Source organism: Pseudorca crassidens, chromosome 5 (genome assembly GCF_039906515.1).
Source record: "Pseudorca crassidens isolate mPseCra1 chromosome 5, mPseCra1.hap1, whole genome shotgun sequence".
In the NCBI taxonomy this organism is placed as follows: Eukaryota; Metazoa; Chordata; class Mammalia; order Artiodactyla; family Delphinidae; genus Pseudorca; species Pseudorca crassidens.
In genome coordinates, this window is record NC_090300.1 from 92,815,335 (window position 1) to 92,841,274 (window position 25,940).

Below are 25,940 nucleotides of genomic sequence, written 5' to 3' on the forward strand. Positions count from 1 at the left end.
ATACACCTGATAAGGGGTTAATACAAAATATATAACATATAAAATATATGAAATACATAAAAATAACTAATACAACTCAACAACAAAAAATAAACAACCCAATTAAAAAATGGCCAGAGGACCTGATAAACATTTTTCCAAAGAAGACATACAGATGGCCAACAGACAAGTGAAAAGGTGCTTAACATCAGGGAAATGCAAATCAAAACCACAATAAGATATCACTTCACACCTGTCAGAATGGCATCCGAAAGACAACAAATAACAAGTGTTGGTGAAAACTTGAAGAAAAGGGAATCCTAGCACACTGTTAGTGGAAATGTAAATTGGTACAGCCACTATGGAAGACAGTATGAGGATTCCTCAAAAAATTAAGGATATAACTACCATATGGTCCACCTATCCCACTTCTGGGTATTTAAACACTAATTTGAAAGGATGTCTGCACCCCCATATTCATTGCAGCATTATTTACAACAGCCAAGATATGGAAACAACCTACGTGCCCATCAAGGGATGAATGGATAAAGATGTGGTATACATAATATAAATATGGAATACTACAGAGCTGTAAAATAAGATGAAATCTTGCCATTTGTGACAACATGGATGGAACATGAGGGTATCATGCTAAGTGAAATAAATCAAAGAGAAAGAGACAAATACCATATGATTTCATTCATATGTGGAATATAAACACTAGTAAACAAACAAACAAAATAAATGAATAAAACAAACTAAAGTTTTGGTGGTGAGCACACTATACAGTATACAGAAGTAGAAATATAATGTTGCATACATGAAACTTATATAATATAAATCAATGTAACCTCAATAAAAAAATAATTAATACTTTAAAAAAGATAGAATAAAAAGAAATAAAAGGTTTAAAACCTTTATCACATTTAAAAGTTTTATAATATATAATAATGAAATGGCGTTATGACTTCCAGAGGAAATAAAATAATTTAATAGAACGCATATACATGAATGTAGCATATAATAGGGGCTATCACAAACCAACAGGAAAATAAAGGATTGTTCAGTAAATTTTAAAGTATTCATTATTTGTGGAAAAACTCAACTTAAATTTAGATTCCCATCTCATATCATTTATATATTCCAAGCATGTAAAAAAATAAAGGAAACATTAAGAACTAGAATTATGGGAGAACATTTGTTATTGAAATAGAGGTGTTACTTTGTAATCTTTGAAGCAAAGGAAGAAATCATTAAATAAATTGATGATCTGACCATATACAAACCTCTGATTTCTGCACAATAAAAACATTATGGATAAAATGGAAAGGTAAATAACAAAATTGGCAAATTATTTGCAAAAAAAACCTATTACAGAAAAATTATTGATCACTGTAACCTAAAAAGAGAATGTACTAGCTGTGGAGTCTTCAGCAGATGTCTTTACCTCATGTCTCTTCAGTTTCCTAACACATAAAATGGAAATATTAAGTAAGAGTGTTTATTTACTGGCCTGTTGTTGGGAGCATATTAGGTAACTCATATAAAGCTTTTAAATGGTGTCTGGCATATAGCTAGTGATTCACAGAATTTAAACTGTTGCTATTGTTATTATTAGATGAAAATTCTGAGGAAAAACAAAGGATACATACTATTTACCCAAGAAAATATAAAAAATGGTTAAAAGGGGTATAAAAATTATAATTTCAAGATATCACTTTATCACATTAACAAAGATGAAAAATGGTACCGTTCAATGAGGGAATAAATATAATTAAAGTCACTTCACATACTGCTAGTTATAAGTTTTATGTCTTTATAGTAAGACATATGTTTATATGTCTTTCTAGTAAGAAATTTGGCATCACGTATTTAGATTTTTAAATCATTTGCTTTTTTAATAAAATAACTCTTGGGCTTCCCTAGTGGCACAGTGGTTGAGAGTCCGCCTGCCAATGCAGGGGACACGGGTTCGTGCCCCGGTCCGGGAAAATCCCACATGCCGCAGAGCAGATGGGCCCGTGAGCTGTGGTCGCTGAGCCTGCGCATACGGAGCCTGTGCTCCACAACGGGAGAGGCCACAACAGTGAGAGGCCCGTGTATCTCAAAAAAAAAAAAAAAAAAAAAATAGATATAAAATAAAATAAAATAACTCTTTTAGGAATATATCCTGAAGAAATAGATACTTGGACAAATACGGATACATATATATATATATGTGTGTGTGTGTGTGTGTGCATGCGTGTGCATGTGTATGTTTTTCACAATATTATTTAGTGTTTGATAAGTTTATTGAGGTATTCAATGTTATTTATAATAGCAAAGATTTAGAAATAATTAACAAGTCCAAAAATAGGTGACTGGTTACATAAAGCTAATAGATTAGACAACCATTGAGGGTAAGATTTTTATAGATATTATATGGTATGGGGAAATGTTTGCTAGAAATAGGTTTTTTTTTTTTTAATTGAACATACTCCTGTATGCATATCAGAAAAATAGGCTACAAAGATCTCATGCATGCAAAGAAATATAAAAATACTTTAAATTATTAACAGTAGCTAACTGCATGACGGGAATATGTTATTTTTTATTTTACCTTTCTTTTGCTTCCAACCTCATTAGGTAACTGTAACTGCTAATTAAAACAAAATTTAGGAAATAAAATATGGAGGCTGTATTATATAATAGTTAAGAATGAGGACATGACTTTTGCAGATTTGACTGTGATTCCTGGCACTATCGCTTACACTGCACGACTTTGGTCACATTACTTAACTTCTAAAAGCCTCAATTTTCTCATTTCAAAGTAAAGATAGTAATATCACAGTTGCCATGTAAGGATTTCATAGGCTAATAATACAGAGCTTGGTGAACAGAATGCACTCGATAATTGCTAGCTACAATTGCAATTGTACAATTATTACAGTTATTTTGTAGTCTCCAAAGCAAACACCAAGGTGATCCATTCCCTTCCTTTTACGGTATTTTGATGACCCAGCATACTCATTGTGAGCTCCAGGGTGCGGGAGGACTGCCCTGGAGGACAGCTGTCAAGATCACCGTTTCCAAAATACATATGGTTATCACAATTGCCTGGAAACTGTAAAAATACAGAAAGCTGCCTCTGTCCTCAACCCGTACTAAGTTCTGATTAAGTTTGTCCAGTACAGTCTCTGTGTATTTATATATTTACAAAGTTCCCCAGGTACTTCCATGAGATTAGAACCAGTAGTATAGATTCATCAAACACTGAGTAGAGGTTGCTACTTTAAAATATAGACCTATTTTAAGTATCATGCAGAATGCTGGAATGTCAAGCTAAAGAAATGTGGTCTGGAAGATTTTAATTCCCCGAACATTTAACCTGATGATTCTCCCTCACAGTACAGGCCAGCGGCAAGAAGCTCTGCCCTAGGCATGGTGACTTCAGGTAGCACAAATAATTTATGCAAATGGATATATTATTGAGGCAGTTTGTTCCTCAGATTGTTCTGGTCCAAAACTTATGATTATATATGTAATGGGGGCAGGAAGGCTGTGAAAGTATGGGGTGACAGAGATTGGCAAGCAGGGTTGGTGGGGAAGAATGGTGCTTCTTCCTCCATGGCGCTCTCTTCCTCTAGATGTTGACAAGGGCTACAACTTTAACCGAACTTTGCTCAGGGTCCTCTGAGCACTTTTTTCAACTAGGCCTTGTCCTTGGCCCCATCTTTGGTCGCTGAACCGAATTTTCATAAAGAATCCTGCTAATCCAGTTTAGAGACACTACCTCAACCCTTGATATCCAATCAAGTTCCTCTTTCTCTACACACCTGATACCTAACCAAGTTCTTAGTAATTATCATCCACTTCTTCACCTGTCTATGGGCATTTATAAATCCCACCTGACCCTCTTATATTCAAGGTTGAGTTCAATTGTCCTCTCCTACTGCAATAGTCTTGAATAAATTCTTCCTTGCCTGTTTAACTCTGTCCTGTGTAATTTTTCTTTGACAATATCCAGGGTCCTGCTTTCCATCACAGAGTTTTTCCATATTCTGGCAAATCAAAAGTAAGCTTCGTACCCAAGGTAAGTCAGTAAAATATAAGGAGAGTCAAATGGCTTCACTGTTCCTGGAAGGTCTAAAGGAAGCACCCTGGCTGCTGCCTAGAAAAGTCTTCTCTGCCAATGGAGAGTAAAAGTATATTTAATATTTGGCACAGGTGAAGTTTGGTGTCCAATTACTATAGCCTAGGAGTTAGGCATGGCTGAGAATTTAACTCCCAGATGTGGCTAATGAAGTGGCTGCTAGTGGATAGTGGCTGGAGCACCCTGAATGCTGAGTCTTTCTGATACAGCTGGTACCTTCACATCTGGTCCCTCATCCTGGAACAGTCCTGTCACTTGTCACATTTCCTTTATTTTCTCACAATCCTTCCAAATCTAGGCTGTCTCTGTACTCCAGAGTGAGAATCTTTTCTCTCTTTCCATATATTCTCTGACAGTAACTATGTGCATGACTGCTTCCCATTTCACTGAAGTCTTAGAATTTTAAATTCAAAAGCAACAGTACTTTACTTTTTTCCCTCTCTCTCTGTATTTTTACTGTGTCATGTCGTCATTGAACATGGACACATACCACAGTTCAATAAGCCAAGAATATAATAGGAAAAAAATTACCTCAGTTAAAATTCAAAAATGCCATTCTACTACGTATGTAAAACAAGCAATGTAAAAGCAGAGATAAAGTACTTATCTCAATAAATCAATCTTGAAAATTACATACTCTCCCATTTAGAATTCACCCTATCCATTTGCTTTGAAAACTCCAATGGCTTATCACATACTCAAAAACATTTGACCTTCAAGTATTTCTGACTTCATTTATTTTTAGGTGCCAGAATCCATCTGGATTTAATCACAGATCCTCTCCACTCTGAGAATCTCCAAGAATATCTTCATTAGGTTACACATTCCAAGGATACATCAGTATCATCCAGATTAAGGGCAGATGAATCAACATTGAATTTAGCTCCACTAGCCCCATCCATCATGATTACCTCCATTTAAAGATTACACATGTAAATTTCTCAGCAGAAAGTCTCTGACAAGATGTGATAACATATTAAAAAGTAAAAAAAAAAAATTAAATTCAAGACTAGTGAGACTCGTCATACAAAGCATAAGTTATTTCTATATTTATTATAGTTCCTGAGCCCCTCTAACAGTAATAAAAAGGATATATAATTACGACATATTGTAACTACCTCTAACTAGGTATTAAGTATTTATATGTTATATTCCAGAATTCCTATTTCAGAAATAGGTCTCTCTGTCCTAATATGTGCCTCTAAAAATTATTTTTCATAAATATTTTTATTTAGAAAAATCTGTGTTCAGACTACTCAAAGGATATACTTAGGCTGCCATAACATCACAAAACATATAGATGTCAGCTCTTCTAATACACCTAAGGACATTTTATAACACATAAAATGTTTTATCTGTAAAAGATTTTTAGAGTATAGAGGAATCCATTGTTGTTTTTTGTAAAAATGATTATTAGAGAAAATATTCACTGAATGATATTGTAATTATTTGTTCCTTCTGCTGATATTCATTTGGAGTATGCATTTGCTGAATAAACACTTCAGTGGCTCCTATATATGCCAGGCATTATGCTAAATGCTCAAAGGTGAATAGGTGAGGGCTTTGCTCTATTCAAGCACATCAATAAAGTGCGTTTCAGTGCACACAGACAACAAGATCTGTGTGCTTCAGGCCATTCTGGATGTTTGTGAAGGAGGCTGCATAGCTTTGAAAGTCAGAATGGTGACAGTGCTTCTGACATTCTTCCATCACTAAAATTCTATGATTTTCTCATTCTTATTATTTTATTTATTTCCAAAGCCATTTAGTTCTTTGGGGCTCTTACTCTTCTCTGAAGGGTGAGACTCGTGACAATATAAAATCTCTCTGGAAGATTCCACATTGGCTCTGTGGATAAAGTTCATATACTATTTTCGGTTTCTGGAGAGAATTACTTCTGACATCAAGCTTCAAATGCTTACCTATTTTTCAATATGATAAATCGGTCTGATATTATTTACTTTCTGCTTCTAATATAGCACCTATTACACCGAAGGATAAGGAAAATCTCTGACTGGAACAAAAAGAAGAAAATCTAACTTAAATATCAACTCTCCTTGTTGTTGTTGTTGTTGTTGTTGTTGTTGTTTTTTGGTACGCAGGCCTCTCACTGTTGTGGCCTCTCCCGTTGCGGACGGAGCACAGGCTCCGGACGCGCAGGCCCAGCAGCCATGGCTCAAGGGCCCAGCCGCTCCACGGCATGTGGGATATTCCCAGACTGGGGCACGAACCCATGTCCCCTGCGTCAGCAGGTGAACTCTCAACCACTGTACCACCAGGGAAGCCCACCTCTCTTTTTAATCAATTTACAAATCACATTTGTATTTTCATCTTCATGGCTGGAACTTGTTTCTTCATCTATAAAATAGAGGGCTTCACAAAAGAAAACTAATAACAATTTTTGCTTTTCTAAAGAATGATTTTTATTTTCAGTAAGGGGATAAATGAAAGGAAAAATACATAGCAATATGGTTGTAAAATATTTTGTCACTGAGTATCTTATAATTTTAAGAAGGCCCTATTCTTTTGCAAATTGAGATGATAATCTCAAAAAATAATTCTAGTTTTGAGAAGAACCTGTTCTTTCATGATCTTAGAATTAAATAAATTTTCTTAAGAACGGTTATGTAGTTATATGCTAACATAGTCCCCACACTTAGAATAATTATAATAAAAAATGAAAAATTTTGTGTAAAAATGGTATACCCCATTCTAAATACATTAAAACATGATTATTTCAGTATTATGGATTAAAATGGTATAAAATTCCAAATGATTTTTTAAAAATTTAAAAATGTTTTATAAATATTTATATAATCACAAAACAAAATTATGTTTTTAGAAGAAAGAAATCTCCAAAAGTTGAAATAAAACAAATGCACTTTATATCTAGTTGGTGGCATACCAGTACAGAGGATCTATTCCAAGTGATTTAAGAGAACATGGTAATTTGACTGCATATTCTCAGTGGATTATAGCATAAAGACAGAAAAAACTTAAAAAAAAAAAAACTGGAGGAAACCTTCAAGATGGCAGAGGAGTGAGACGTGGAGATCGCCTTACTCCCCACAAATATATCAGAAATACATCTACATGTGGAACAACTCCTACAAACACCTACTGAATGCAGGCAGAAGACTTCAGACCTCCCAAAAGGCAAGAAACTCCCCACATACCTAGGTAGGGCAAAAGAAAAAACAGACAAAAGAATAGAGCTGGGACCTGCACCAGTGTGAGGGAGCTATGAAGGAGGAAAGGTTTCCACACACTAGGAAGCCCCTTCGCAGGTGGAGAAGGGGTGGGCAGGGGGGGAAGCTTCAGAGCCATGGAGGAGAGCACAGTAACAGGGATGCAGAGGGCAAAATGGAGAGATTCCCGCACAGAGGATCAGTGCCGACCAGCACTCAGCAGCCCGAGAGGTTTGTCTGCTCACCCGCGGTGCGGGCAGGGGCTGGGAGCTGAGGCTCAGGCTTCGGTCGGATCCCAGGGAGAGGACTGGGGTTGGCACTTGAACATAGCCTGAAGGGGGCTAGTGTGCCATGGCTAGCCGGGAGGGAGCCCGGGAAGAAGTCTGGACCTGCCTAAGAGGCAAGAGACCATTGTTTCGGGGTACACAATGAGACGGGATTCAGAGCGCTGCCTAAATGAGCTCCAGAGACGGGCGCGAGCTCTGGCTATCAGTGCAGACACCAGAGACGGGCAAGAGACGCTAAGGCTGCTGCTGCCGCCACCAAGAAGCCTGTGTGCAAGCACAGGTCACTATCCACACCTCCCCTCCTGGGAGCATGTGCAGCCCACCACTGCCAGGGTCCCATGATCCAGGGACAACATCCCCAGGAGAACACATGGGGCACCTCAGGCTGTTGCAATGTCATGCCAGCCTCCCCCGCCGCAGGCTTACCCGGCATTCTGTACCCCTCCCTCCCACCAGCCTGAGTGAGCCAGAGCTCCTAATCAGCTGCTCCTTTAACCCCGTCCTGTCTGAGCGAAGAACAGACGTCCTCAGGTGACCTACATGCAGAGGCGGGGCCAAATCCAAAGCTGAACCCCAGGAGCTGTGCTAACAAAGAAGAGAAAGGGAAATCTCTTCCAGCAGCCTCAGGAGCAGTGGATTAAATCTCCACAATCAACTTTATGTACCATGCATCTGTGAATACCTGAAAAGACAACGAACTACCCCAAAATTGAGGTGGTGGACTTTGGGAGCAGCAATATATATATATATATATATATTTCCCTTTTCTCTTTTTCCGTGTGGCTGACAGGGTCTTGGTGTTCTGGCCAGGCGTCAGGTCTGTGCCTCTGAGGTGGGAGAACCAAGTTCAGGACATTGGTCCGCCAGACACCTCCCAGCTCCATGTAATATTAAATGGCAAAAGCTCTCCCAGGGATCTCCATCTCAACGCTAAGACCCAGTTCCACTCAACAACCAGCAAGCTACAGTGCTGGACACCCTACGCCAAACAACTACCAAGATAGGAACACAACCCCACCCATTAGCAGAGAGGCTGCGTAAAATCATAATAAGGTCACAGACACCCCAAAACACACCACCAGATGTGGACCTGCACACCAGAAAAACAAGGTCCAGCCTCATCCACCAGAACACAGGCACTAGTCCCCTCCACCAAGAAGCCTACACAACCCACTGAACCAACCTTAGCCACTGGGGGCAGACACCAAAAACAATGGGAAGATGAAACTGCAGGCTGCGAAAAGCAGACCCCAAACACAGTAAGCTAAAGAAAATGAGAAGACATAGAAACACACAGGAGATGAAGAAGCAAGATAAAAACCCACCAGACCAAACAAATGAAGAGGAAATAGGCAGTCTACCTGATAAAGAATTCAGAGTAATGAGAATAAACATGATTCAAAATCTTGGAAATAGAATGGAGAAACTACAAGAAACGTTTAACAAGGACCTAGAGGAACTAAAGAGCAAAGAAACAATGATGAACAACACAATAAGTGAGATTAAAAATTCTCTATAAAGAATCAATAGCAGAATAACTAAGGCAGAAGAATGGGAAAATGACCTAGAACATAAAATATTGGACATAACTACTGCAGAGCAGGATAAAGAGAAAAGAACGAGGACAGTCTCAGAGATGTCTGGGACAATATTAAACACACCACCATTAGAATTATCGGGGTCTCAGAAGAAGAGGAGAAAAAGAAAGGGTCGGAGAAAATATTTGAAGAGATTATAGTTGAAAACTTCCCTAATACGGGAAAGGAAATAGTTAATCAAGTCCAGGAAGAACAGAGAGTCCCATAAGGATAAATCAGAGGAGAAATACAACAAAACACATATTAATCAAATATTCAAATATTGAATACAAAGAAAAAATATTAAAAGCAGCAAGAGAAAAACAACAAATAGCATACAAGGGAATCCCCATAAGGTTAACAGCTGATCTTTCAGGAGAAACTCTGAAAGCCAGAAGGGACTGGCAGCACATATTTAAAGTGATGAAAGGGAAGAACCTACAATCAAGATTACTCTACACAGCAAGGATATCATTCAGATTCAATGGAGAAATTAAAACATTTACAGACAAGCAGAATCTAAGAGAATTCAGCAGCACCAAACCAGCTTTACAACAACTGCTAAAGGAACTTCTCTAGGAAGGAAATGCAAGAGAAGGAAAAGACGTACAATAACAAACCCGAAACAATTAAGAAAATGGTAATAGGAACATACATATCGATAATTACCTTAAATGTAAATGGATTAAATGCTCCAACCAAAAGACACAGACTGGCTGAATGGATACAAAAACAAGACCAATATATGTGGTGTCTACAAGAGACCCACTTCAGACCTAGGGACACATACAAACTGAAAGTGAGGGGATGGAAAAAGATATTCCATGCAAATGGAAATCAAAAGAAAGCTGGAGTAGCGATTCTCATATCCGACAAAATAGACTTTAAAATAAAGACTATTACAAGAGACAAAGAAGGACACTACATAACGATCAAGGGATGAATCCAAGAAGAAGATATAACAATTGTAAATATTCATGCACCCAAAATAGTGGCACCTCAATACATAAGGTAAATGCTAACAGGCATAAAAGGGGACATCGAGAGTAATACAATCATAGTAGGGGACTTTAACACCCCACTTCCACCAATGGACAGATCATCCAAAATGAAAATAAATAAGGAAACACGAGCTTTAAATGACACATTAAACAAGATAGACTTAATTGATATTTATAGGACATTCCAACCAAAAACAACACAATACACTTTCTTCTCAAGTGCTCAAGGAACATTCTCCAGGATAGATCATATCTTGGGTCAAAAATCAAGCCTTGGTAAATTTAAGAAAATTGAAATCATATCAAGTATCTTTTCCAACCACAACACTATGAGACTGGATATCAATTACAGGAAAAAATCTGTAAAAAATACAAACACATGAAGGCTAAACAATACACTACTTAATAACCAAGAGATCACTGAAGGAATCAAAGAAGAAATCAAAAAACACCTAGAAACAAATGACAATGAAAACACAACAACCCAAAACCTATGGGATGCAGCAAAAGCAGTTCTAAGAGGGAAGTTTATAGCAATACAATCCTACCTGAAGAAACAACAATCATCTCAAATAACAATCTAACCTTACACCTAAAGCAATTAGAGAAAGAAGAACAAAAATATCCCGAAGTTAGCAGAAGGAAAGAAATCATAAAGATCAGATGAGAAACAAATGAAAAAGAAATGAAGGAAACAATAGCAAACATCAATAAAACTAAAAGCTGGTTCTTTAAGAAGATAAACAAAATTGATAAACCTTTAGCCGGATTCATCACAAAAATATAGGAGAAAACTCAAATCAATAGCATTAGAAAAGAAAAAGGAGGTGTAACAATTGACACTGCAGAAATACAAAGGATTATGAGAGATTACTACAAGTAACTATATGCCAATAATAAGGACAACCTGGAAGATATGGACAAATTCTTAGAAAAGCACAACCTTCTGAGACTGAAGCAGGAAGAAATAGAAAATATGAACAGACCAATCACAAGCACTGCAATTGAGACTGTGATTAAAAATCTTCCAACAAACAAAGCCCAGGACCAGATGGCTTCAGAGGTAAATTTTATTAAACATTTACAGAAGAACTAACACCTATTCTTCTCAAGCTCTTCCAAAATACAGTAGAGGGAGGAACACTCCCAAACTCATTCTATGAGGCCACCATCACCCTGATACCAAAACCAGACAAGGATGTCACAAAGAAAGAAAACTACAGGCCAATATCACTGATGAACATAGATGCAAAAATCCTCAACAAAATACTAGCAAACAGAATCCAACAGCACATTAAAAGGATCATACACCATGATCAAGTGGGGTTAATCCCAGGAATGCAAGGATTCTTCAATATACGCAAATCAATCAATGTGATACACCATATTAACAAACTGAAGGAGAAAAACCATACGATAATCTCAATAGATGCAGAAAAGGCTTTTGACAAAATTCAACACTCATTTATGATAAAAACCCTTCAAAAAGTAGGCATAGAGGGAACTTACCTCAACATAATAAAGGCCATATATGACAAAGCCACAGCCAACATCATTCTCAATTTTGAAAACCTGAAACCACTTTCATTAAAATCAGGAACAAGAGAAGGTTGCCCACTCTCACCACTATTATTCAACATAATTTCGGAAGTTTTAGCCACAGAAATCAGAGAAGAAAAATAAATAAAAGGAATCCAAATTGGAAAAGAAGAAATAAAGCTGTCACTGTTTGCAGATGACATGATACTATACATAGAGAATCCTAAAGACTCTACCAGAAAACTACTAGAGTTAATCAATGAATTTGGTAAAGTAGCAGGATACAAAATTAATGCACAGAAATCTCTTGCATTCCTATACACCAAAGATGAAAAATGTGAAAGAGAAATTAAGGAAAATCTCCCATTTACCACTGCAACAAAAAGAATAAAATACCTAGGATAAACCTACCTAAGGAGACAAAAGACCTGTATGCAGAAAACTATAAGACACTGATGAAAGAAATTAAAGATGATACAAACAGATGGAGAGATATACCATGTTCTTGGATTGGAAGAAACAACAGTGTGAAAATGACTCTACTACCCAAAGCAATCTACAGATTCAATGCAATCTATCAAACTACCCATGGCATTTTTCATAGAACTAGAACAAAAAATTTCACAATTTGTATGGAAACACAAAAGACCCCAAATAGCCAAAGCAATCTTGAGAAAGAAAAATGGAGCTGGAGGAATCAGGCCCCCAGACTTCAGACTATACTACAAAGGTACAGTAATCAAGAAAGTATGGAACTGGCACAAAAACAGAAATATAGATCAATGGAACAGGATAGAAAGCCCAGAGATAAACCTACACACATATGGTCACCTTAGTTTTGATAAAAGAGGCAGGAATATACAATGGCAGAAAGATAGCCTCTTCAATAAGTGGTTCTGGGAAAACTGGACAGGTACATGTAAAAGTATGAAATTAGAACACTCCCTAACACCATACACAAAAATAAACTCAAAATAGATTAAAGACCTAACTGTAAGGCCAGACACTATAACACTCTTAGAGGAAAACATAGGCAGAACACTCTATGACATACATCACAGCAAGATCCTTTTTGACCTACCTCCTAGAGAAATGGAAATAAAAACAAAAATAAACAAATGGGACCTAATGAAACTTCAAAGCTTTTGCACAGCAAAGGAAACCATAAGCAAGATGAAAAGACAACCCTCAGAATGGGAGAAAATATTTGCCAACGAAGCAACTGACAAGGACTAATCTCCAAAATTTACAAGCAACTCATGCAGCTCAATATTGAAAAAAAAAAACCCAGTCCAAAAATGGGCAGAAGACCTGAATAGATATTTCTGCAAAGAAGATATATAGACAGCCAAGAAACACATGAAAGAATGCTCAACATCACTAATCATTAGAGAAATGCCAATCAAAACTACAATGAGGTATCACCTCACACCAGTCAGCATGGCCATCATCAAAAAATCTACAAACAATAAATGCTGGAGATGGTGTGGAGAAAAGGGAACCCTCCTGCACTGTTGGTTGGAATGTAAATTGATACAGCCACTATGGAGAACAGTATGGAGATTCCTTAAAAAACTAAAAATAGAACTACCATATGACCCAGCAATCCTACTCCTGGACATATACCCTGAGCAAACCGTAATTCAAAAAGAGTCATGTGCCACAATGTTCATTGCAGCTCTATTTACAATAGCCAGGACACAGAAGCAACCTAAGTGTCCATCGATAGATGAATGGAGAAACAAGATGTGGCACATATATACAATGGAATATTACTCAGCCATAAAAAGAAACGAAACTGAGTTATTAGTGGTGAGGTGGATGGACCTAGAGTCTGTCATACGGAGTGAAGTATGTCAGAAAGAAAAAACAAATACCGTATGGTAACACATATATATGGAATCTAAAAAAAAAAAAAGTTATGAAGAACCTAGGGGACAGGAATGATATGCAGATGTAGAGAATGGACTTGAGGACATGGGAGCGGGAAGGTAAGCTGGGATGAAGTGAGACAGTGTCATGGACTTATATATACTACCAAATGTAAAATAGATAGCTAGTGGGAAACAGCCACATAGCACAGGAAGATCAGCTCAGTGCTTTGTGACCACCTAGAGGGGTGGGATAGTGAGGGTGGGAGGGAGATGCAAGAGGGAGGAGCTATGAGGATATATGTATATGCATAGCTGATTGGCTTTGTTATAAAGCAGAAACTAACAAACCATTGTAAAGCAATTACATTCCAATAAAGATGTTTAAAAAAAATGTAGTAATCATATTGTTGATGGTGATGTCATTAATGGTATTGTTATTTGAGGCTCTTGCCTGTAATTTAGCATAAAACAAATGAATAATTATACAATATTCTAATTCTTTCTTTCCTGGTGAAGAGTCTCTTACTGATGTTAATAGCAATAATAACCACAATAGATGCAACACATCATATATTATTAAATCCTTGAGTTAGTAAGTAAAATATTATTTTGAAAGTTCTATTCGGTTCCCTTTGGAAGATGCTAGGGAAAAAATACATTATCTTTCAAACTGCTAACTAAGAGAAAAAGTTAACCTTATCCTGCTTTCCTATACACATTCTACCTTTGGAGAAGAGGAAAGTTCCTCTTTACAGAAATATCTCAGCTGGTAAGGTGAGGATTAATGTTAGATTTAGAACATCACAAGTTTACAATTCTTATTAAATAAATGAATCTAGTCATTGAGCATGAACAGCTGTTAATATTACACAAATAGAGACAACAAGACTTTATGTGTCTTCGGATGGAAGAACATTACGTTACATATATTCTTGCCAAAAAACTGAACTCAAATCAGATCAAAGCTGTAGATCCAATTTACAGGAAATAGAGATGTCAGAAAAATAAGTTAAACTAGATTGTATGAAACTACACAGCATAAATGACCCACTTTCTAGTTTCTTTAAAAAAAAAACTTGTATTTATATAAAACAAATATGTAATGTATTTGTTATATATATATATATATATACACACACACACTTTAAACATGTATAATATATGTTTTAAATATTATATGCTTATATATATATAAATTGGATATTTTAAAGAACAGTTGGATATTTGATGATATTGCAATATGGCAAATAATTAAAGGAAAATTGAATATTTGATGATATTAAGGAATACAAAAACAGTTGTGGATGAAATAATTTCCTATCTGGAACTGTTCAAAATAATATGATGGTGGAGTATAGACAAAACAATATTGTTGTGATTGGATGATGAGTGTATAGAGATTCACCTATTGTTTTCTTATTTTTGTATGTTTGAATCATGTGACACTTTGTGTTTTAAAATATTCAAATGTGTTTTTATATAGATCCAGCACATTTTAAAATTTTATTCCTAGATGTTTTAATTACATAACCCTATAATAAAGCTTTTTCCTTTATTATATTTTCAAACTATTTCTTCAGTTTAAAAACATGAAGAATAGTGGTTTTAATAATAATCTTATAGTACCGACACATTTTAATTTCTCAGCATGCATAAGAATGCTCTAATTAACTCTCTGGGGTTTTCCAGGTCAACAAACATGTCGTGTACAAATCATATTTTGTCTTATTTTTCAATTGTATGCTTCTTCTTTCTTCTACCAAATTGTGTTGTTTGGATTCACTTGAGCAATGGTAAATAATAGTTGTGATAAAGGTGATTCTGTCTTATTTTTAACTTTGGTGAGAATGCTTCTATTTATTCCCTCACCTATGCCCCACCATAAAGCATGATGCTTAGTGTGTGTGTGTGTGCATGCACGTGCACGCACATTGGATTCCTACTTTATTGTGTGTTTTAATTAAGAATAGATGTCAAATTTTAATAAACAGCTTTCCAAAATCTATGGAAATAATAAAATCAGTCATTAACTGAATAGCCAATATGCTCATATGGCTTGTCTCTTTGCATTGAATAACATTCTTCCATTTCTTTCTTCAACTTCACAAACATATGGATCTAGGTCACAGATCTTAATACTCACAACAAAATTCTTTTTTCCTCTTCCTCCTCCTCTACCTACTCCTCCTTCCTCTTCTTTTTAAATCAGGATTTTGGTTTGATAATGTTGAAGAATTTAGATTTTAAAATCTAGTTATAAATGCCCCAACAATGACTCATAAATCCAGCTTCTCATTTCCGTTTATTCTACCTGAGTTTGGCACTCATTCTTTCTGCTTTGGATATCTTCAATGTACTACTAGCTGGTATTCCTACCATTAGACCTGCTTGCTCCTCCTATACCCTACCCACACTGCTAACAAATCCCAAAGTGTGCAGAAAACAATGTGGCTTGCTATCTCCCTGCTTCAGAACCCATGCTAGTTCCTTAAGAACTGCAGAAAAAATATAAAGTCTCTCATAATTTATTCACAATCAACCCTTCTTTGGGCTCTTGATCTTATTCCACTCCTCTCTCCTCATTCTCCATGAGACTTAAGCTTTGGCCACACCAAATATCTCACCATTTTTCCGACAGTTCAAGTCCCTTGTGTTCTTTACCTTAGCACATGCTTCTTTCTACCCAGAACTTCTTTTTCCTTTTTTTTTTTTTTTTTTGATAAATTTTCCTTGCTACCAGAGCAGACTTAATCTTTGTTCTAAGCTCCCAAAACATGATTTCCAAATCTGTGCAGTATCAATGGCCATGTTACTTTGTTCATATTCATATGCCTCTCATACCAGCGTAGGAATTATCTAAAACTTGAATGTGATTCTTATGCTCCTTTTTATCCCCCAAACATTGCAGTCTGTCAAACAGTCTATAAAAATATCATGATTAAATAGTTAACTGTCACATTAAAGACACTAAGTAAATACTTGTTGATTGAATGCACAAATGGCACCTGCAGGTTTATGTACCTTAAATATTTCCTGTAATAGCAGATCTCTTAGCTTGATTATCCTTTATAAGCCCAGAGTGTAGCACAGTGCTTAGTTTGTAAACATACCTTGAATGAATGAACCAATAAATTATTTATGATGTTCTTCTAACCCTTAGATTTAGTGGGAGTTTAGGCTGACTATAATTTAATGTCTCCCTATCATATAACTTAGATCATTTGTTCCAAAACTTTTACATACTCCTTGAGTCCCTCATCCTGCAGTTTCCCTCCACAGCTTTAACTGCCATCCTAGTTGAGACGATCCAGATTTTCTGGCTCAAACTCTGATCTTCCTTGTTCTTTAGACCTCATCACTGGCAAAGATTTCTTTGTTTTGTTGTTGTTGTTTTTATTTTCGTTTCTTCTTCTTTGAAAGAAGGTCTGTTTGTCAGTGTTGTGAAAAATACATCTTTTACTTTATGATTTAAGCACTTATTTTTATACTCTCCCAAAATTTCCACCATCAATAATATTCTCCTCACACATATAATCTCTTAAACACCTCTAACTTATACTACTGTACTCTTAAATATCTCTAGTTCTCTGCCTCCACAAAAGTCAAATAATTTCTTCCCTCAAGTCAAGGACTTCACAAAGAAGAAGTAGCCCCTGAAACTTTGGATAGAGGCATTTGAGTGAATATGCCTCATATCCTTGAACCCCATATTAGCTAGACCCTTGTGGGTAAAAGAAGCCTCTTTCTCCCCTTGCTAGAGTTGTCTAACCTTCTGAAAGAAGGACTTTACCTCAGGTAGCTGCCTTACAACATGATGTTCACCTTCCCCAAGATCCTCCCCTGCCTTTCCCCTTTACCTCCAGTCTAATAACTACAGCCGCTGCTTAGCATTTCTTGAGAGGGAAAATTTGGTCTCTGCTTTACCTACCAAAAGAACCACAGGACTTGACTAAAATATACCAACAGGAACTAGCAGAACACACAGGCATGTGGAGTTGACTATGCTTGACCAGGATGGGGTGTGGACTATAAGGCTGGATAGGGGAGAACCTACTGACATGGGAACACTCTCTTATGATTCAAGACTTAGCATCCTAGTACAGACACTTGGAACCTGTCATGATATACTCCTGATATGGGCTTGTTAAAACTTGGAAATGACAATGACCCTAATAAATAATGTGATAATTCTGGACTGCCTTTGCAAAGTATTTAAAAAGGATCAAAAGACTCAGGGATTAAGCACGGCCGAAGAAATTTACACAGTATGGAGAACTACCACTTGACTCTATTCCTTGTGAGGGGCAGAGGAAACTCCCTTCATTAAAGCCTTGAGGAATTCCTTGGTGAGGGAGGTCACTGGTATCTTTGAAAATCTCAGTAGAAATCATCTAAAGGTCAAGTTTGACAATTACATGTGCTACCATGGAACTGAATATGCTAGTGTTGATAAGGATGACAAGATTATAGAATAGCAGAACCAAAGTGGATATAATTACCATACTAGGTACCAGATAACCAGGATATATTGACCATGGGGTCACTGACAATGGCTAATAGGCCATAGTGTTCTTAGGGCAAGAGAAACGGACAGCAACTTATGCATACTTTAGCTTACGTAACCAGAAAAAACAAATCAAGGTGTGGGGAGCAAAACATTGTTGTCAGCTGCTTGTGAAAACCAGTTCCCTTCTCAAACTTCATAAAAGAAAGATATTGATTCTTCTTTAGTTATAGCCCTATCCATGGACAAGTTACTGCTATAGCCAGTTAAAACCCATCCCAATTGATCAGTGCCTTATGCCTCAGTACTTATGCCTCTGAAGTCAGCCAATCAGTAGCAGCCCATGATTCTTAAAGCCAGACAGTCAACAAGGGCTGCTCCAATAGCTGTGCTTCCTTGGCTGAAAAATAACCATTCCCTAAATGCTTCCTTGGCTGAATGTTAGCTGATCCCTGAATTCTATGCTTCTCAAAATCCTATAGAGAATCACTGCTTGCAGACATACTGCTTTCCAGGACCAGCTATCCCTTGTTTAGTAAGCAATACATTCGGCTTTTATGTTTATTTGTTTCAGATTATTTGAGGGCGGTTGAGGGAGGGACTTTCTTTCACATACTACAATGGAAAAGTTTGATCCCTCACCCTGTTTCCTGATCTGAGTTGGCTGTCATACACAGAACTCGTCAGTTAAGGGGAGGCCAGATCTCCTTGAGGTAGGACCTTGTAATGCCATCACAACTTTATATGATGAACACTCCCCCAATACTCCCCCCAATGAAATCTGTAGCCATTTACCAGAGTAGGTATACACTAAAATAAGGAAGATGTCCAGACCTGAGAGATCACTTGGCCCCCAGTAAGACTGGAGTTTATGAAAACCACTGTAAATGAAATGCTGCTCCAGGTTTCCTTTATATGAGACCCAGTAAGTTCATGGATTCAGTATATACCCATTTCCTCAAAATGTCTTCTCTGACTTGGAGTAAGAATCATTAATGTAGGAAGGGCTGTGTAAAATGCTGTCTCGAGCTAACATAGTAAATCACAATCACTATTCTATCTTGGGTAAATTTCACAGGTTAGCATCCCCTCAAATAATTGAAGTATGAAAGGGTTAAGGTTCCCAACATCTGCCATGTTTCCCTGTGTGGCAAAAAACAGATAGATCATAGAAGGGTAGAACAAAAATGTAATAAGTGGTAGCCCCAATAACAGTTGCTCTGTGAGATGTGGTATCTTTACTGGAGCAGATCAATATAGCTCAGGAACTCTGTGCATAGCTACTATGGCAAGTGCGTTCTTTCCTACCTTGATAAGTAAAAAGGAGTAAAGGAGTTTGTTTTTATAAGGAGGTTACAGCTCACTACCATGTCCCAGGGACATAACTTTCCTGCCCTCTGGAAACACATGATCTGATCTGCAAGGACCTCAATTGTCCTGACAGTCTGTAGACTATCACGTTTGTCCACTCTACCAACGATATCATATTAATTGGATCTGGGGAGCAGTGAGTAACAATACTCTGGATGTCCTAGAAAGACACATTGCATGCCAGACATTTGGGGATAGACCCTACAAATGTTCAGAGCCTGCCATATCAGTGAAGTTTTAAGGGTCCAATGATCTAGGGATGTCATCTCTATGAAAGGGACATGTTATTATACCCTATGTCTCCTATCATGAGCACAGCTCTAGGTGTACCCCTTGTGATTTAAGAGATAGTGTATACTACGTTTGGGACTAGTGCTCTGACCCTTTTACTGTGTGACTCGGAAGGTTTCCAGATTTAGGTGAGACCTAGAGCAAGAGAGGGCTCAGCATCAGGCTGCAGTGCAAACTGTCCTACCACTCAGGCCATATAACCCAGTAGATCCAACTGACCTAGAGGTTCTTATTGTAGAAGAAGATGCAGTGTTGGGAAAAGTGGACAGCTACATGTAAACAAATGAAAATAGAACACCCCCTAAAAGCATACACAAAAGTAAACTCAAAATGGATTAAAGGCCTAAATGTAAGGCCAGACACTATAAAGCTCTTAGAGGAAAATACAGGCAGAACACTCTTTGACATAAATCCCAGCAAGATCTTTTTTGATCCACCTCCTACAGTCATGAAAATAGAAACAAAAATAAACAAATGGGACCTAATTAAGCTTAAAAGTTTTTCCACAGCAAAGGAAACCATAAATAAAAAGACAACTGGGCTTCCCTGGTGGCGCAGTGGTTGTGAGTCCACCTGCCGATGCAGGGGACACAGGTTCATGCCCTGGTCCAGGAAGATCCCACATGCCATAGAGCAGTTGGGCCCGTGAGCCATGGCCACTGAGCCTGCGTGTCCAGAGCCTGTGCTCCACAACAGGAGAGGCCACAACAGTGAGAGGCCCGTGTACCGCAAAAAAAAAAAAAAAAGACAACCCTCAGAATGGGACAAAATATTTGCAAATGAAGCAGCTGACAGAATTCATCTCCAAAATATACAAAGAGCTCATGCAGCTCAATATCATAAAAACAGACAATCCAATCAAAAAAGGGGTGGAAGGGGGCTTCCCTAGTGGCACAGTGGTTGAGAGTCCGCCTGCAGATGCAGGGGACACGGGTTCATGGCCCGGTCCGGGAAGATCCCACATGCCACGGAGCGGCTGGGCCCGTGAGCCATGGCCAGTGAGTCTGTGTGTCCAGAGCCTGTGCTCCGCAACGGGAGAGGCCACAACAGTGAGAGGCCCGCATACTGCAAAAAAAAAAAAGGGGGGGGGGTGGAAGATCTAAATAGACATTTCTCCAAAGAAGACATACAGATGGACAAAAAGCACATGAAAAGATGCTCAACATCAATAATTATTAGAGAAATGCAAATCAAAACTATAACAAGGTATCACTTCACACTGGTCAGAATGACCATCATCAAAAAATCTACAAACAGTAAATGGTGGAGAGGGTGTGGAGAAAAGGGAACCCTTCTACACTGTTAGTGGAAATGTAAATTGGTAGAGCCGCTATGGAGAACAGTATGGAGGTTCCTTAAAAAACTAAAAACAGAGCTACCGTATGATCCAGCACTCCCACTCCTGGGTATATTTCTGGAGAAAACCATAATTGGAAAAGATACATGCACCCCAGTGTTCATTGCAGCACTATTTACAATAGCCAGGACATGGAAGCAACGTAAATGTCCATCAACAGAGGAATGGGTAAAGAAGATGTGTTACATATATACAATGGAATATTACTCAGACATAAAAAAGAACAAAATAATGCCATTTGCAGCCACATGGATGGACTTAGAGACTGTCATACTGAGTGAAGTTAAGTTAGACAAAGAAAGACAAATATATGATATTGCTTATATGTGAAATCTAAAAAAAGGCTACAAATGAACTTGTGTACAAAACAGAAATAGAGTTACAGATGTAGAAAACAAACTTATGGTTATCAGGGGGTAAAGGGGGAGGGAGGGATAAACTGGCAGATATGGTTATCAGGGGGTAAAGGCGGAGGGAGGGATAAACGCACTACTATATATAAAATAGATAACTAATGAGGACCTACTGTATAGCACAGGGAACTTTATTCATTAAATAGTCTTTAATGGCCTATATGGGAAAAGAATCTAAAAAGGAGTGTATATATGTATAACTGATTCACTTTACTGCACACCTGAAACTAACACAACATTTTAAATCAGCTATACTCCAATTAAAAATAAAAAAAAAGGATGCCTCTGTGGCAAATCCCAACAGATTTGCAGCATGGACTCTTGAAGAGTTTTGGTGTAATTTTGTTTCTTTTATAGATGCTTGAAAAGCAGTTCCTGGTGTGCTCCTGGGGCCTGGTAGAGCCTAAGCGGCTGACTGAGACACCAACTGACTGTAACTAGAAGCTGTCCACAGTAAGTTGGTACTGTCACACCTTCCAGCTCACATTGTTGAGCAGGAGCAGCACCAACGTACAATATGCTAGAAATTATACATTTAGTGTAGAATCTGTGCAAGTCCAGAAGCCAAGAGTAAATTACACAGTTGGCCCAAACTAACCAAGTTGTCCACCACTGTTGCATATAATGTCTCGTTCAGCATATACTTAAGGCCTCATGGAGTGTGAATGGTGAAGGTGGTAGGAAGGTATCTTCAAGCAATGGATGGAGAAGAATAGAACTCTGGCCTGGTTCATAAACGAGTCATCTCTATATGACAGTGTGAATAAAAGTATACAGCGGCTTCAGTCAGCTTCACTTGTGGGTAGACAGATACATAGTCTAAGGACAGCAGTTGAGAAAAAGTCCTCACAGAAAGTAGAAAAGTATACTTGTTCATTATTTTTACCTAGGTGGAGAAGTGGACAGAAGTAAAACTTTCTGTTTAAAGTATATACTGAAGATATATATATATCCATATATATGATAAATAATATTATATATAACATATATTAATAACTAATTAATATTAATATATCAATAATAATTAATATATTAATGTTGCTCTTACCTAACTGAGGCATGGAAGAGTATATCTAGAAATCAGTAGATGCACTGATGTAATTGTTGTACTATTTTCACTGATAAAAGTATATGGGCAATTGGGTCAACACAGTTTGACAATGTCAAGATAACCAAGGATCAGACCCACAGTAATAGAAGTCTGGGTTTCTTCATTAGCCACATAACTTTGACCAATTGATTTGGTTGTGGGTTAGTAAAATCTGGGTGGTGAAAGAAGATGATGAATATCTAATTCTCATAGAAGTATGGATGGAATATATAATTAGAAAGTATAATAAGGTAAAAAAGTATGATATAACCAAAACTTACTTTATATAGCAAAATTATAAAGAGACATTTTACTTCAGAATGTAGTTGAATTTCACAATGTGATTTTTCTTTTGTCTTTAGACCTAATATGTTTTAGACCTAATATGTTTTCTTGGATATGGCTCTTACATATGGAATTATGCAAGGTATTCCATTTTAGCCAAAATTTAGAAGCCAAAGACTGTTACTCAAAGTGAGGTTTCTTTTTTGTTTCATTGACCCTTTTCGTAGTCACATTCAATATTCTTTGGATAAAGGCATCTAGAGTACTGGCAGAATTGCAAGCTGTGGAATCATCCAGATGTGTTACTGAATGCTAGTCCCTAATTGTCACCAAGTTTTAGCTTTTATAAAATCTGAATTTTATAAAAGCTACTTTGCAGTGTTGAACCTAGTTTTCTAAGCCTCAGTTTTAGCCTTTATAAAGAGGCAATAATCAGACTTTGTCATACTGTTGTGATGATTATGTGAAAAACACCACAGGAGCATAACGTATTATCTATAAAATAATATAAACATGTCATAAATATTAGACAATTTCTCCCACTATACCTGAGAAAGGGTATAGATGAGCCACTGTGCATGGCTAGGCAGGTTGCTGAACTGAATTACTTCAGACATTAATTATTTAAGACTAATCATTAACTAACAAACACTTCAGATATGTTTGTAATTATATGGGAGGGAGGTCCAGAATTTACAAATTTATTTGCTAATCAAAGGAAGGTGTTGGCATAAATATTCCAAATGAGACAAGAAATAAACCATTTTAATTTACTTTCTTTTATATACGGTGTCCACTTTTTAACTTTTGAATAATATCTCCCAGAAGTTAAGTACTGAAGTATTTAAGATTTAAAAAAATATAGAATCATTGTCTCATGTTAAAATATACATTTGAAAATTATTTTCTGCCAAATAATACACACATTATAAGTGATATACTCACTAATTTCTACCAAAGTGACCATTTAACAGGAAAGCAATTAAAATAATTGTCAGATAATTTTAGTAATTAAAATTTGAAAAAAAACTTATAATCTTTATAAGCTTCAAAATCAGTTTAATTAAATGCTGATATTATAATGTGGTCTGTAAATAATCACTGCTATTTACAAATACTTATTTTCATAAAATGGGACTTCCAAAATTTCATGTAGTCAAAATATAGAAATAATTATATGCCAAGACTTAAATTATTCACTCTAAGTGGCAGCATGAGAGGATTAAATCAGTGCTACTCAGTCAGTGATCCACAGACCACACTTTGAATAGCACAGGTTTTAAAAGGTAGTTGAAAGTACCTAGATAAGGTTAAAACTTAAGTTTGTTTCTGATAGACTTGGGTATGTTTTTATTCAACAATTACAATGTGAAAAATGACCTAAAGATAATAGTGACAAGTCAGTGAAACTTTCATAAAACAAAACCCTGAATTATAGTGTATATATATACACATCTATGCTTATATAATAATACTATGATGCACAACATTACAAATAACATAGTCCAGAGAAAGGAAAGGGGAGAAATCCTGAAGGATCAGCTTCTAGACAAAGAAACTCAAACAGTGGAAGACTTCAGTGGGTACATTCCTATTGTAATGGTTAACTTTATGTGTCAATTTGGCTGGGCCACAGTGTCCAGATATTTGGTCAAACATTATTCTGTTTCTACAAGAATGTTTTTGGATGAAATTAACATTTAAATCAGTTGACTCTGACTAAAGCAGATTGCTCTCCATAATGTGGGTGGGCCTCATCCAATCAGCTGAAGGTCTGAATACAATCAAAGACTGACCTAGCAAGAAGGAATGCTCCAGCAGATGGTCTTTGGACTTGAACTGCAACATCAGCTCTTCCCTGGGTCTCCAGACTGACAGCCCACTCTGCAGATTTCGGATGTCCATTATTACATGAGACAATTCCTTAAATCAATCTCTCTCTCTCTCTCTCTCTCTCTCTTTCTCTCACTCTCAATATATATATTGTTTCTGTTCTCTGGAGAACCTTGACTAATATACCTATAATTATGATTTTATTCTCTATTTATAATATATAGCTCAATTAAACATAATTTAAAAAGTCATTAAAATCACTTTCTTGTATGTAGTCAGAAAACATGTGGCAAAAATAAGGCGTATAGGCAGGGAAAATACTATTCATCAGAGGAAAGGAGTAATTTTAAGACTAAAATAAAACAGCACCCATCCTCCATGTTGGGTTATATGCTTATCTCCTTAGGATATTCATAGCGAGTGGTTTTTATTCAAGGAGATGATCCAATCAGTGGTGGATCATGAGGGATAGCACTTTCTCATCCCTTTGGACATCATTGCTTTTTTACATTTTTTACAGACATTCTAATCTATCGTATTACTGATAAGTTACAAAGAATGATGAATATTGTCAGTGAAAAATGTCACAGAGGAAGAAAGGCCATCCTGAAACCATTTAATGACCAGATCAGAGTTTTAGAAACTTGGAGGCTTGGTCCTTAAAATATTCTACTGATAGAATCTTAAGTTTTTAAGGATCTTTAAAGTTTAAAGGTATTCTGGTCTAATATGTCATCTGGTACTTGAATTCTGTCTATAACATCTTTTCTAAGACTCTGCTTGTCATGCTTAATGACAGCCACCCTATGGGAAATCTGGTAATACAGTAAAATTCATCTCCTTTTCTCCATTGACTCTACTTTTACTCTTTTGAGATACATAAATATAATCTTTATTTTCAAATGTTCAAATATTTATAGACAATCTGAAGAAGATTAAAAAGAGATAAGGCAGCCAAGTATTCCCAGTTTGTCAGTTACCAAAAATGTTCTTCTCAATGTGGTCTGAAGGACTGTGGATTTCTGTCACACAGACCAGTCCTACGAATGCTTTTCTGATACTAAATCTAAGGGATGTGGACAAAATTTCTTCTTAGTATTGAATGGGATTATGTATACAAAACTTTTGGCATTATAGATGCATTCTAGTTTATTTTACCTGACAGACAATAGTGGCAGATACAGGACAAAGTGTGGGAGAAAGGTATCTCCTACAGGGA